The sequence below is a fragment of the Hemicordylus capensis genome, chromosome 6 (assembly GCF_027244095.1).
Source record: "Hemicordylus capensis ecotype Gifberg chromosome 6, rHemCap1.1.pri, whole genome shotgun sequence".
Classification (NCBI taxonomy): domain Eukaryota; kingdom Metazoa; phylum Chordata; class Lepidosauria; order Squamata; family Cordylidae; genus Hemicordylus; species Hemicordylus capensis.
In genome coordinates this window covers 73,298,435-73,313,824 of record NC_069662.1, presented here as the reverse complement: position 1 = coordinate 73,313,824, position 15,390 = coordinate 73,298,435, and the positions used below count along the sequence as shown (strand labels likewise).

At 48.5% G+C, this 15,390-nt stretch overlaps 1 long non-coding RNA gene across 1 annotated transcript; it reads right to left on the bottom strand.

Annotated features, from left to right (window-relative positions):
- Positions 1-500: 500 nt before the first annotated feature.
- On the bottom strand, positions 501-8,317 carry LOC128331922 (uncharacterized). Its single transcript, XR_008310470.1, has 3 exons — positions 8,285-8,317; positions 4,027-4,249; positions 501-700 (listed from the first exon to the last, which is right to left on the bottom strand). It is a non-coding gene; the product is annotated as an uncharacterized LOC128331922 (long non-coding RNA).
- Between the last annotated feature and the right edge of the window lie 7,073 nt (positions 8,318-15,390).

Genomic DNA, 15,390 nt, shown 5'->3' with positions numbered 1-15,390 from the left:
GCATGCCTAACCAAATTCCGCTGTGTTGTGCCTCTGTGCACTCTGCTGTAATGAAAAAGGGATTCTCTTACCAGAGAGAATTCCCAACACTTTCAAGACTGGCAACTGGGGGCTGGGCAATGAGAAACTGCTTCCACCAAGCAGCCTCCTCCCCTTAAGCCCGTACACCAAAGCCTTTCACAAGTTACTACCAGAAGCAGTGTTTGGTGGGGTCAGCGGGGGGGGGGGGGGGCCTGCAGCAGAGGCAGCGAAAGGTGGGTGAGCAAGTCCTCAGGCGGATCTACCCCTGCTGCTGCTAGAGTTATGCTGCTAGAGTTATGATTGTCAGGTAACTGAGGGAAAGGAGTATTCTTCCTGCCCTAGAGGCACGCACAGTGCACAGGTGTCCCCATTTCAGAGCAGGAACCAGAATGCCCTACAAAACCTCCGAAGCTTCCAAATGTTGTTCTGTACATAAGCAGAACTCTTGCTGCAGAGACCATGGAGGAAAAGAAGAGGTGTGTCTTTCAGAATAATGTGTTTTTTAATTATAATAATAATCACAGTAAGAATAACAATAATAGTAATAATAATAATATACAAAAATAATCATATTTACAAAGATAACAAATGTTGGTGTTTCACAGATCACCTTCCTCCCTGCTCAGTAGCGCTTCTTCAATCTTCGCTTCCTCCCTCCTCGCTTCCTGCACCCGAACTTCTGAAAATATGAAGTAGATAAAATCATTAAATTAAAATGCACTCAGTAAATTGGGTTTCCCCCAGTGAATCTGGGAGACATTTCTTTGTTGCCATTACAATGGCAAACTAGAAACTGTGGGCTGGTTTTCACAATTGCTTTTCCATAACCTTCAAACCTTGCTTTGTGGTTTGCCAGCACAGCCCAATTCTGGCTCTCACAGATCTTTGACAGGATTGCAGCTACACAGACAAGGTGTCTTGCAGCATTCCCGCTCTAAACCTGGTCTCCTACGGACTGAAATTATTGCAAAACCGTAATTCCTCATAGTGGGCTGGTTTATACAATTCTAATTTGAGTACGAGACGTGCCACGCAGTCTTGTGCCTACAAGCAAGATCTGCTCATGAGCAATCCAAGGGTTTGCTGCCCAAGCCGTAGGGCTAGAGGCAGGAACTCTGGCCATGGACAGGAACTGTCTGTGACTTCCACTGCGCAATGAGAAGTCAAGACTTCCCCAGCCATGGTGCTCTGACTCTCAGACATGCTCTGAGCAAACTGCATGCTTGATCCAAAAGCTCTTGTCTCCAGCCAACAGCTTTTCTCCTTCAGCTGAAAGATCCAATGCTCTCAAGCCTCTGATCCTGGTAATATGCTGCCTCTACAAGCCTTGGATCCTCCCATCCTTTCCCCTTCTTCTCCTTTCCCCTCGTCCCTCTACTAATTCCTGATCTCCCCAAACCATGCCAGTCCTCAGCCTTCCTTAACCCCCCCCCCTTTTTCCATCTCTATCTGAGTTGTATTAGGCTCTAGGAAGATTTAATACACACACATGTGTTAGTTAGGCACACTGGGTGAATATTGTTGCTGGTTAGGGTTGAAATACTGTTAGTAATATTGATAGAATGTTCTGCTTTCTGTTCAGTTAGATTGATGTTGTTATTCTTTTATACTCAATAAAGCCCATTGAATCATTTAGGTTTGGTTTGATCTCCTTTCTTCCTTGCGTCCAGATCCTACATGGTCACTATATAAAAGAACTTGGTCACTTGGTGACACTATGAGACAGGCCTCATTTTGTATGCTAGCTAATTAGCATATTCAGTATATAAATCAGGCCTGGACCACAACAGGAGGAAGCAGAACACAGTGCTACAATCCAAAAGGAAAGAAGAAAGCATTGCAGAGCATCTATAAGTGTCAACAGTTGCACGCTGAGAACGGTTAGTTGCACTAACAGCACTACAGTGGAACAGTGAGGCAAATCAACATTATGCAATAGATGCAGGTACCAGTCACCGCAACTGTTTTGCTTTTTTAATTAAAATCAGCTAGTGAAAAACTATACGTCTGAGCAAAGGGACAAAAAGCAAAGGATCATGATATTTTCCCCCAGCAGTTATTTTTTTCCTCCTTAATGTTGCCCTCTCAAGGCTCCTTTTCCATCCATGTGAGAAAAAAGCAGCCAGAGGTAAAAAACACTCCACCCATTTCTCTGCTGAAACTCGCAACTGCCAGTGGCCATGTGTAATTCGAATCACAACCACCCACACCCGAGAGAGTATTACATGTGTCTGTTGTAGAAGGCACATCTTAGCCCTGAGACTGTTTCTACAGCTAATCTGTGGAATGAAGAAGAAAAAAGTCCTCTAGCATGTCACCATCAACTGTTGACTGTCTGGACACACACAGAAAACACCCAGTGCAAAAAACTAAATACAGTTTTATAATACATCACTAAAGATGAACCATGAACACTACTCGCATAAGAGTTATGCCTTCTACAAAATAATTCAAAGCAATTTATTTTTGCAAATCCCTATTCCACGAAAGCAGACAGCAAAGCTATTACCCATGAGCTGCTGGAAGGGCAAACCAGCACAGCTAAGTACCTACTCTCTTCCGCACCCCTCCCCTCTAACCCCCTCCAACAACAGAGCACAGAGAAAAGCCCAGCCAAAGAAAGGAAGATTGGATTTGAGCTGGATGGGGAGAGGGGTTGCCTGCAAAATTTTGTTTACTGAATAAGGAGCACACCTTGGAATGAAGAGGTGCTTTCACGCAGCAAGCCTACCCTGAAATGCGACAGAAGAGCTCCCTCCGGCTCTTTAGAGCTCTAGGCCACGCCCTTTTGCATGTGAAGTATCACATGATGACATCACATGCAAAGGGGTGTGGCCTTGAGCTCTAAAGAGTTGAAGAGAGCTCTTCAGTCTCATTTCAGGGCAGGCTTGCTGCCTGAAAGCATCTATTTTCCCCCTCTGGAGGAAGAGAAAGCGGAATAGATGCTTTAAGGCAGCAAACGCTCCCTAAAAATAATCGGAAAGTCAGTGCTCTGGGGGGGTAGGGGCAGGGGTGCAGGCTCTCCGCCGGGACTCAGATTTCTGTTGTGCGACTTGCGCGAATGCATGAGTGGGGGTGGCAGCAGGCACCCAGCAGGGGGGGATTTTCCAAAACAAAACAAACCAACCCTGAAAAAAACACACACAACTGTGGTGGTTGGGTGCGGGGCATGGCAAGCACTTGGCGCTCCCCTGCAACTGGCGCCTAGGGCACGTGCCCTGCCTGCCCCACCCTGATTACGTGTCTGCATGGCCCATTCAGTCGGCGAGTGCTTTCTGCGCTGGCCCAGTAGGGTTCTTCCTTCCTCTCCCTGTCAAGCAAGGCAAAGAAGCCCCCAGCTGGGCAAACACAGAATGCACTCTCCAGTTGGATGCGCCACACATGCTGCTCAGCCCCAGAAACGCCTCCTGCATTGGTGTCCTGACACAGGGTGGAAGGGGTATGGCCGGCCGGGGACAGCACAGCCGGGGACAAGCCTGCCATCAGAGGAGGAGGCAGCGGCAGTAGCAGTATGTGTGTAGGGAGACCCGGTGCTGGCAGAGGAGACCTCGTCGGGCGGCGGGGGAACAGGCCTGGCAGCATTGGCAGGAAAAGGGCAGGCGCCTCCCTGTCCAGTGTTGCTGCCAGCCATCCTACGCCCCGGAAAGAGACTGGGAGTGGGTGAAGTACTGAAAACAACTTTCTCTGGCCCACCTTTAACAAGCAGAGATTCCATTTCTTTTCTGACTATGTCTTAGTGGGAACTGATTCATTTGTGATTGTTTTAAGCCTAAGTATATTGCAATGCATGCAGAGCATCCTATATTAAGTCTGCTCAAAGGGGGAGTAGATGGTTCATGTAGGGTAGAGTAAACTGGTATGAGTAAAAGGTTGTGCAAATTAGCTACCTTGAAAAAAATGTATCTGACAATCGTACTTTGTACTAGGCTGTCTTACAGACCAGCTCTAAAATGACGAGGTTAATGAAAGGAAGAAGCAGGCCCAGATTACTCTACATTTACTTACCCCATTTAAAGGCGGAGGTGCAGATGGAGGTACGGCCTGATGTACGGATGGAAGTGCGGATGGAGGTGCAGATAGAGGTACAGGTGGAGGTGCAGATGGAGCTATAGAATGATGTACGGATGGAGGTGAGGATGGAGGTGCAGATGGAGGTACAGACTGATATACGGATGGAGGTGTGGATGGAGGTGCAGATGGAGGTTCAAACAGGGGTGGTGTTGTGGACCTGACAGAATGAAAACAGACATTAAAGAGAATCTACTGCATCTAGGCCAGCCTGAGCACATTTGCTTACAGCACTACACAAACCAACCAGATACACCTTTACTCCAAACAGTCTGTGCTCTATCAGAGGCAAAGGTGCACCTAGGTAATTTTGGAGCCTGGACCTAAAGGTTTCTGGAGCACCCCACCCTGCAAATTAAGCATCATGCCCCTACACACACATACACACATGCAATATTTTTAATACGTGGGTTCTTGAGGGCACAAACAGCAACTGAACTCACAAGAATGTAGGAATATAAAACAGATATACTTATGCAGATATGCACTAGCAGAAATGTTTCAACACACAACTTAACATATTCCCATCCCACATATCTCCCCCCACCACTCCCCCCTCTGTCTCTAAAGCACCTGAAACAGGTCACAGTTATACTTGAGTGCCTGGTCCATTGAGGGCCAGTGGAGACCACACCACCCAAAACAAACTAAAAAGGATTTGGGGGCCCCCAAGGGGTGTGGAGGCCAGTGTTGCCTCTAGCAGGGATTTCCAGATACTGTTCACTACAACTCCCAGCAATACCCTTTGGCTGCAATGGCCTTTGGCTGGGGATTCTGGGAGCTGTGGTCAACAACATCTGGGAATCCCTGTTAGAGAGAACACTGGTGGAGGCCCTGGACTTCGGCCCCAAAGTTCAAAGTGCCTAGCTTCATATGTCCCAACCAGGACCTTAAGTTCTTCTTCAGAGGCCCTCCTCTGAGTGCCCTTGCCAAAGGAGGTGAAGTGGGTGGCTACTAGGGAGAGGGCCTTTTGGGTGGTGACACCCCATTTATGGAATAGCTTCCTGAGTGAGCTTCGCCTGGCTTCCTCACTTTGTTCTTTTAGATGCCACCTAAAGACCTTTTTGTTCTGTCGGGCTTTTAAAATTTTGATTTTCAAATTTGATTTTTTAAAACTGATTTTAAAAGAGTTTTAAAATGTCTTTGTATTGCATTTTGTATTTCCTCTCCCCACCCCCACCCCTGCCCCTTTTGGTCTCTTATGATTTAATGTCTTGTATGTTTTCATTTCATGTTTTAATTTCATGTTGTCAGCCGTCCAGACAACAATTTGTTATGGGATAGCTAACAAAGTTGTTCATCACCATCATCGTTATCGTCATCATCATCATCATCATCATCATCATCATCATCATCGCCACCTTAAATTTATTACAGGCTGATATCCAGAGCAGCAACCAGAAAATCTGCTCCTAACTCAGCCAGATTGTTCCGGAGCGGAGGGCAGAGGCGGATCCAGGGTGGGGCAGCCAGGGCACGTGCTCTGGGCGCCCCCTGAAGGGGGCATAATTTCCATGCCCCACCATCACAAGATTCAACCAGCGGGCGCCGCTGGGGGGTCCCGGTATCTCCGGATCCCAGGTGGCCGGCGAGCGGACCAGTGGCACCCGAACCCCCCCCCACTCACTCGCACAGGCTGCAGCAGCACACTCACACGAGATCTCTGGGCAGCGTGGGATGGGGGCGGCAGGTGGGTGCTCCCATTGGATGGTGGAGAGCGCAGGCCAGGCCCGAGAGCTGTCTGGGCCACCCGCACCAAGCAGGGTCCACGTGGCAGGGAGACTCGCAGCAGCAACTGCTGGGTGTTTTCATGCTGCTGTTCCGTAGTTTGTGTGCTGCTGTTTGTTGCCCAGCAGGCCACACAGCGTCTGCCTGCCCTGCTGGCTGGCTGCATTCTTGCATCAACTGCATAGAGATTCGTCATAGGAAGGTAAAGAGCACTGATGGGGGCAGGAAAGAGCAGCCAGAATTGCTCCCCTCCCCCAGGGGCGTATCTAGGGCAAAGAGCGCCTAAGGCAAGCACTGGAATTGTGCCCCTGGGCTTGCCAGGAGTCAACACTGACTTGACGGCTCACTTTACTTCTCAGCAAGGTTCAGAAGTCACATGAGGGAGAGACATCCATGGATGGCAGAATGTCCATCAAGTGTTTTGAAATATGAATCTCAACGTTGAGACATACCTACAATCCGGAAAGTACATCCTTCCAGAAATCCCTCAGGGACCTCTTTTTGCAAGGCAACGGATACTGACAGAGGCAGGGAGAACAGTGAACATCGCTCCTCCCTCCTGCTGCATGCACACTCTGCTGCTTGGGAACGTTCTGGATGAGTTAGCAGCAGCCTCTTGCTGCTCGGGATGTCAGCCACTCTTTTCCATTCAATTGGCTGCGGTGCCTTCCCACTGCGCCCTCTCCTCCCTCTTAAAGAGAGGCCTAAACATAGTTACATAGGAAGTTGCCTTCCACTGAGTCAGACCATTGGTCCCTCTAGTTCAGAAACTTAATGGGGTTCGAGGCGGCATTCTTCTCCTCCCTCGTCATTTGGTCATCACTTGGCAATTACTTCTCAAAGACAGCAGCTTTTTCAAAGTCGCTCAGCTGTAGCGCTAGATCCAGTGTCAGCTCCAGTGCCGATGCTGCCCGAGGTGAGATCCATGCGCTGCTGGCCACACCCTTGACACTGACCGCAGCATCAGGGGACAAGGCCAGAACTGCCTCTTTCATGCACCCATTCCTCTTCACTGCCATGCGGAGGGACTTTGAACTGCAGATCAGCAGTGTGGGAGGAACCAGCTCCCTTTTCACCCTCCTCACTGCTGAACCTGCAGTTCAAAAACCCATCCCCAATGGGGAAGAGCGAAGGAGGTCATGGAGACAGGGAGGGAGGGTGGCGGGGAGCCAGCAGTGGCTGGCAGGTGAAGTGGCATCTGGCCGGCGAAGGGCAGGGCACTCAAGCGGGACTGTTATTCTGCAAGCAGAAGCCTTTGCTGTCATTATGCTTGAAATGCAGAACTGATTCCAAGTGTGTGAACAGGGCGCTTTCCAGATTACACGCTATCACACTGTCACAAAGGGTCCCTTAAGTGTGCTTCTGTGGAGCCTGTGTTTTGACATCACAGCCCCTGTGTTGTAAGGAAGGTGCCTTTCCTATTTCTGACACCGCCTTTTGGATTTTATTGCTGTGTCACAGCCCTATAATGTTGCATCTGCATTGCAAAAATAAAATAAAATAATAGCTGTGTCTGCCCGTTGTAGGAGGCTTTCCCCCTTATAATGGCTCTCTAATGTCGTTTGAATTTGGCACCACAAAACGTTGCAGTTTACACCGCTTTTTGCGGTGCACGGCTCACAATCTGGAAAGCACCCTGGTGACCAAATGATGGCCAACCTGCACATGACCTGAGAGCCATCATTAGAAGACAAGTGCAACCTGGAAGCAGACCCTTTGGACTCTCAGTCACAGGGGGCCCCAATCTGGGAATGTGTTGTGCAGCGAGGGGCAGAGTCAAGACTTTCCTACTGTGCTCTATCCATGTGAAAATTCGCCCCACCATACCAAAGCGGCCATTTGCCCCCAAAGTGGTGATTTGGCATTCAAAATGTATTCAAAATGGCATTCAAAAGGTAAAGAACAGGGGAGCAGTCTCACAAAAATAAAAGTAAAGTAAAGTGTGCCGTCAAGTCGATTTCGACTTCTGGAGTCCACAGTGTCCTGGGGTTTACTTTGGCTAAAATACAGGAGGGGTGTACCATTGCCTCCTACCACGCCGTATGAGATGATGGCTTTTCAGCAACTTCCTATATTGCTGCTGCCCCATATAGTACCTGCGGGGATTCGAACCAGCAACCTTCTGCTTGTTAGCAGGATGACCCACGCGAGTGTATGGAGGAATCCTGGGGAGACTCCCGGGATCAGAAGGCTTGTTTGAGCCTCCCGGCGGAGGTCTCCTGGTGTGTGGCTGTGGCACGGAGCCATGCCAAGGCGCCACACGATCAGAAAACCCGGGTTAGTGGAGCACTCACTCAGCTGGGTTGAAAGGAGGGCTACATTGGCGGGCTAGCTGCCAGAGAATCACTGGGCTCACCCGCAAGCCTGGTGGGTCTCACGAGGATGGAAAACAGGGCTGGGCTCCTTTCGCCCGGTTTTCCTCCATCATGAGAATAGCCTCATTGGATAGAATACAACCATTACTTACATTCTTCTTGAGCTGGGCCTTCTTGGAGGCGATTGTACTCCCGCTGGCGGGCTTGGTGGACCTGGCGGGCTTGGTGGCGCTGGTGGCACTCTGACAAAGAGAGAAGAGCCAAAGTTATGTGGCGCTTGCAGAGCAGTAATAGGGTCTCCAATGGTTTCACAACTGGGTATCATGTCTCCAAGACTGTTTGGCTGTTATGAACCTGGCTGTATTGGCACAGCGACACTGCACCAATTTGCCCTGCAAAAGTGGTTCCCATCATGGCCAAGATTGTGTTAGTGGTCGAAAAGAGAGAGCCTTAGCAATGAACCGCTTGTATCGAGAACAGGGTACTGGCTACACTTTTAGAAAGAGCAAATCCAAATGGTGTGCTAAGTAAGGTGGAATCCTGCAACAGGAATCAATGACGTACATGAAAGAGTATGGCATCATGTCTTCCCAGGTTTGCACAATTCCTCCGGCTTCTACAAGCCAGGGGGAGGGCACAAAGATCTATGCCCAGTGCCGAAGTCCCACATTTGATTCAGCTTTACAGGTGAATGACAGGCAAACTGTTCCAATGGGGAAGCCATTAACTGTCTCTTGAAGCGAAGAGAATACCAGGGCAAAACAACATGAACGGGGTGGGGGCTTAATTGTTCTTGTCTTCTCGACAGTGTCTCCCGCCCTCTTCCAGCTCCAGATCCAGCCTGGGCAATAGAAGGCAGATAGAATCGCCCCCCTCCCGCAACAGCAGGACAGAGCTCAGCAGCGATCCAAACCATTCTTCTCAGCGACCTCAGCCTGTCGGGGAGGAGGAAGCTTCGCCAAGGGGAAGTTTGCTTCTCTCCCGCCTTCCATGACCTCGGGCTCCCAGCAGCTCCCTCTCGCTCTCGCAGGCACGCTGCATGGGCGAGGAAGCAGGGAAAGCAATGGCAGGCAGGCAGGCAGCTGCCTTTGCGCTCCCTTGCAGGCATGCTGCACGGCAGAATGGAGAGAGCCAGGACTGGCCGGGGGGCCCTCCGAGGCTGTGGGCCAGGAGGCAATTGTCTCCCTTTGCCTCATTAGCGGGATGCCCCTGGACATCAGAAACGAGAACGGCACCTTGCTGACAGCGCAGGGACCGCGATGCCGAATCACAGGCAGGACGGAAGCACACTGAAGGGGCAGTAGTGACACGGTTTTAGCATGTAATCTGGACAGTGCCCAGGCTATGAAAGCGGATATTAAGCACAGCCCATTCCCACGCACGTCTACTCAGATTGAAGTCAATCCCCTTGCGTTCGATGGCATGGACTCCTACATATATGTAGGGAGGGGATTAATGCAGAGGGCAGCTGTTTAAATTCAGCATGAGTTCGGGAGTCAGGAAAAGCTCATTTGCAGGCTCATTCTGGGAAATGGTGGGAGAGAGGCATGGCAATCCACCCTATCAACCCCATCATTTTGTCCTCCATTTCCCAAGTTTATTTATGTTCTTGCACATTAGACAAAGGTTTCATTTAAAAAACAAAAAATAAAACAATACCAAGCTGCCCAAGGAGTCCCTCAATGCAACTTCCCACATCAGCACCTCAAAGCTGGCAAACCTCTATTGAAAAACAATTGTGGAAGAGACATTGCAGGACATATAGTGGCCACCAGGGCCAGGAAATGGCAGAGCATCATAATCAACCACGTTGTCATCAAACCACTCCTCATGTGCCTCAATAATGCAATGCCTGTCCACCGGGGGGAGGAAAGACAGGAGGGGGATGCTGAAAACATCGGAACGCAACAGGCTAGCAATGACGTCGTCTAGATTCTCTGTAACAAGTGAGTGACTGAAAGAGAGTGATTCTGAAGGAAAGGGCTAGTGTGGGAGCAATCAGAGATAGGATGTTCTGTAACCCATGCAGATCTGAGAATATTCCTTTCATTTATACCTCTCCCGGCTGAATATAGCCTTGTCTCCTGAGGAGTCCTCATCATGCTGTTTCTTTCCCCCGACTTTATCCACACTCTCCTTGAGCCGAAGAGGCTTACCGAGCACTGGAGAACCTGCACTGGAAGACTGAGCAGAAGAAGGGGTCCGTGGGTCACAATCTCGTGACAATGAGTCACAACAAACCAACTTCAGGGTTTGGGGTGGCTATCATGCCATTATTTAGAGGTTTTCTAGATGACAGTAAAATATGCTACAAACGGAGCTTGCCAATGAATATCAGCTGAGAGTGCACAGAGAATCCAGAGCCTCCTGCAGATGGTTGCTTTTTTCTTCTGGCATCTGATGGGGAGGTCACATGGGAAGGAGGCTGCTGGTGCGATTTTCACTGCGCCCCCTGCTGGCCACCTCTTGCTTCTCGTTATTAACCCACCCCTTTTCAAATTCATTTGCTGGTGAATGTGAGCTAATCACCAAAAGCAAGGAGTGGCCAACAGGGGGGTGCAGCAAACATTGCACCAAGGGCCTTTTCCCCACGTGACCTCCCCATCAGATCCCAGGAGAAAAATCAGCACCAATCTTGGGGAGGGTCTGGATTCTCTGTAAACTCTCAGCTTGTATTGATTTGCAAGTTCTATACAGAGCATCTTTGACTGCCGTCTAGAAAACATCCTGGATATATGATCGTAATGCCCACCATTTCTTGACATTAGAATGCCAAAGGGAAGAACCCAGATTGGGGCCATACAGAGGAAGAAATGTGCCTCTGTGGGCAGGAGGAGGAGTCTTCATCGCGGGGACAAGGAGCAGCTTTAGTTCTCGTCATCAAATAGTTTCTAAGTGGACATAACATTCACTTTCACAGAAAAGTGAATGGAAGATCGCCTCCTTCAGAAAAAAGGTCAAGTGAAGAATACTGCTGTGGTGAGGACAAAAATGTCTATTTCTAAAATTTCTGTTTGGATACTTGAAAATCATATGAGGTACAATGAAGGGAAGTTAAGATGGTGTAGAGTGGTTGGTTTTTTAAATCAAGAACTTGCATAATCAGATCAAATAACTTGCAAAATGAGATCTCAGTCTATTTAGGGAATCAGGAAAATTTCTACAGTATTTATTGGCTTTTGGGGCAAAACCACCTCCACAAATATTCAGCAAATGAGGAGAAATTTGCTTGGGAAATTTTTTCAGATGAATTGCCAACAAAGGTTTCCAGAAAATCCATATCTCTGTTGACGATGGGAGAACATAAGCTATCTCCTTACCTGTTTTGCACCTTTCTTCTTTCTGCCTAGAAAGGGCCTTTGAATGAGAATAAAAAGAAGAAATTGACACCCAGGCCTGATCATTGCCTTGGAATGCTTATTTATTTAGTTATTATTCATTTGATTTCTATACTGCCCTTCCAAAAATGGCTCAGGGCGGTTTACGCAGAGATATAACAAACAAATAAGATAGATCCCTATCCCCAAAGGGCTCACCATCTAAAAGAAACATAAGACAAAGACCAGCTACAGTCACTGGAGGCACTGTGCTGGGGGTGGATAGGGCCAGTTACTCTCCCCCTGCTAAATAAAGAGAACCATCATGTTAAAAGGTGCCTCTTTGCCAAGTTAGCAGGGGAGATGGAGGAGGGAGAGAATGGAACAAACTGAATGAAACGTTCTCTCAAAGAAATGGGTGATATGTGTTTTTTAGTGGTAGTCACAGCTGGCGTACCAATTTTCCCCTACATGAAAAGGGTTGTGCAAATGGGGCACATGGGATAGATTTGTACCCTGAAATGTCAAAAATGGAGAAGGCATAATGACACTAGGAGGAGAGGTTTTGGAATATGAAGTCTGGGAGTGTGTGGGTAGCTGAAGAACATGGCCAGAGACTTCTGCAGCACACAGAAGTTCTGCCCACTGAACACTGGAGGATCTGACAGACACTGTTTGCATCCTTTCAACTTTTCATCCACTGCCTTAAGGCCTAAAAAATGGTTTTCTTTTTTTAACATGGAAGTGGACACCCAAATCCTGAGCTTGAGACCAGGTCCTGTGCGTAGAGTCCCAAGACTGCAGAATCACAGAAGACCAGGCATTCCTGAGCAAGGCTTACCGTTTCCTTTGAGGGGTGCCATCCTTAATTGCAGAAAGCTGAGAACAGATCTGTTTGTCAAGAAAAAGAGAGGAAAGACCATGAGCAACCAACCACCACGTAAAGATTTCCTGCAGCTGGCCAGAGCCAATGATTTGGGTGGTCAACCAAGAAATTGGTTTGTTAGCATTCCTGTCATGATAGTGCTCCTAAAAAAGAGAGGTGTTGGAGCTCATTGTTGATTGGATCTTCCAACTCTAATCCCTGTTGTGAGGAAATGCCTGTGTGTATTCAGGGGTGAGGGAAAGACACTGAACGTGCTCAGAGACCCTGCAGTCTTTGCACGCTTCAGGTCCGAGCTCTGGGATTAGAAACAGCAGCTGAGTTCACCAGAGGTAGAGGCAGGATGAACTCTGGCACAAATGAAAGCTCTCTACAAAGCATGAGTATTTGGCATATCCCGTGTGAAAGTAGTTCTTCCTCAGTTGGGGGGGACTGTGTCTTTGTGGGACATTCGCTTCCCACCCCAAGCCCTTGGATATGGCAGTTCATAAATCCAACTTAAAAATGCATTTTAGCTTACCTCAAACAGGCAAATTACTGCCATGATCATCGTTATCACTGCAGTCACTGAAATAGCAAACAGCCTTTTGCCATAGCCATATTCTGAGATTCCCTGGCTTGCAATCTGCAAGGTGGGACAAAGGAAAGGGAAAGGGAAAACAGGCTTTTTTGTCTTTCTACCTTTTTCTCCCCCCACCCCGCTCAGAATAAAAAACACCACTTGTACTGCTCTCTATTGAACTTGCTCTCATATGGACATATGCAATTGTCTTCTACCAAGTCAAACATTGGTCCATTCAGCCCAGTACTCTCTACTCCTTTTTACAGCTGCTCTCAGCCCTGAAGCCTTAACTAAGAGGCTAGAGATTAAGCCTGGACTCTCCTGAATGCAAGACATGGGGTATATTGCCAAAGAGAGAACAACTCTATTTGAAAATGGAAGTTTACACAATTTCTCCAAGGGGTGATCTGACGGGTTTGTTGGCCATTGTGAAATTTGACAGCATTACCTGCTGACCATTTGCTACCAATCCATGATGGGAATCAAGTCTTTTGAGACCATCAGAGATTGATAGCAAATGGCCAGCAGATGGTGCTGTGTAATTGTGTGATGGTTAGTGACATCATCCGAATGCATCACGGAGAAATGGTAACAACCTCCATTCACATCACAGATTGGTAGCAAATGGCCAGCAGATGGTTTCACCTCATCACCTCCATTCCCTCCCAACCTTGCCATTCATCTCCCCACCCACATGATTGCCACTGCGATGAGCAGCAGCGCAGCAATCTGGAGGCTGGGGAAGCAAAGCCTGGCCTCCAGGAATCCCACAATGCAGCACCACACCAGCAGCATTGTGCATGGAGAAACCCTAGAGGCTGGGTTGCTCTTTCCCTTGGCATCTATCATTAAAATGGTTGCCAGCAGCCTGAAGGGAGCTGCCAGCACCCCAGCTGCCCACATGACCAGATGGTGAGGGAGGAGGCTGCATGTACACCCTCCTACCTCACCTGGACTACCCAGTCAAGGAGTGCCGGGATTGGGACCGATCCCGGCAGTTCTCATGAGCAGCTCTACCCAGGTGGGGCTGCACTAGCATGGCTAGTGCTGGTCGTGAGAACGAATGCATTGTCGTTCTCAAGTGCAATGGATATCGTGGTACTTATTTTACAGACAGAAGTGAGAGATTGATATTATTCTGCATGAAATATATTCTGCAAAAGAGTGTGATCTTTTCTGTGTGAAATATATTTAAATTAATTCAAAACCAATTCAAATGGCCTGAATCGGTTACCCAACCACTTTTTAAAGGCCATGTCTCAATCGGAACAGAGTTTATTGCAATTTGAAAAGAAAGCATGAACGACAAACCCAAATGTTTCATGGGTTGACTCTATGCTTTCAAGAAGCCAGTGCCAGGTGAACTCCCATTGCCTCCCCTTGTTCACGCCCAGTGAGCCACATCCAGGTCAGCTGATTGTTGCCCAAGCTCCTCCTGACAATGCATTAGTAGGCTTGACAACCCCTCAGGCTTGACAAGCTTTGCCCCTTACCTCAGGATTCACCCGTTTTCTTGGATTTCCTGTGGCCAGGTTGGCGACATTCTTCATAGGCCGGCAGTATGACTTCCACAGGGAGGACGTCTCCTTGACGTATTCTCTCTCACTGAAGAGGTTCAGCAGCATCGTGAGCCTGGAAATCATCTTAGCACAGGCCAGCTGGACCTTGGACTCTGTGCAGTCTACTTTGAGCCTACGGATCACGTGGGCTAAGCGGCTCCTCACTAGCGTGACTGGGATAAGGGAAGAGCTCCACTTGTTGAGGTCAGCCTCATCATGGTCGCCCTCAAGCCAGGGAGTTTCACCATGAGCTCCGCCATCCAGGATGATGGTAGCTGTCGACCAGGGGATGCTAGGTGTGGACTGCATAACAGCTTGGTCGGACCTGTGCAGCGACGCTGTCCTTGGCCTGCCCCGTGTACTGCTGGTCTTCAGCTTCCTGATTCCCAACACCCTCATTACTTCTTTTTGCATCCTATTCAAAGCCTCATCTTTCTCTGCTCAGAAGCAAGAAGAAAAGAACAGGATCATCCAATGTCCAAAAGCACCTGATGCTCAGATCATTAGCAAGTTGCAAGAAGAGAAGTTGTAAAGGGACAAATGTGTGACTGCATTTCATCCTGTCAAGGACATGCAGAGCAAAGATGCACCAGTTAGCAAGATAGCAACCTAAGGTGGCGCTGAGAAAATAGCACAAGGTCTCTGATCAGTGCGTGGCCAGAGAAGAAGCAGCAGCATGGAAGCCGATGGGAGTCTGTGTAAGCAAGACTCCACTGAAAGTTGCACAATTTATTGCTGCTGGAAGCACCATACATCTCGGCTTTATTTTTTTAAAGGAAGTTTCTAGCTGTTTGAAAGTCTAGAAGTGTGACTGACAAAATCACAGCAACAAAGAGCCTTGTAGCTCCATTAACACAATGTCCTGAGTTTTTGTAGGCAAGAATCTACTTCATCGGAGGCATGAGGTGGAGGCTGAAGGATATTTGGCAACACTGTG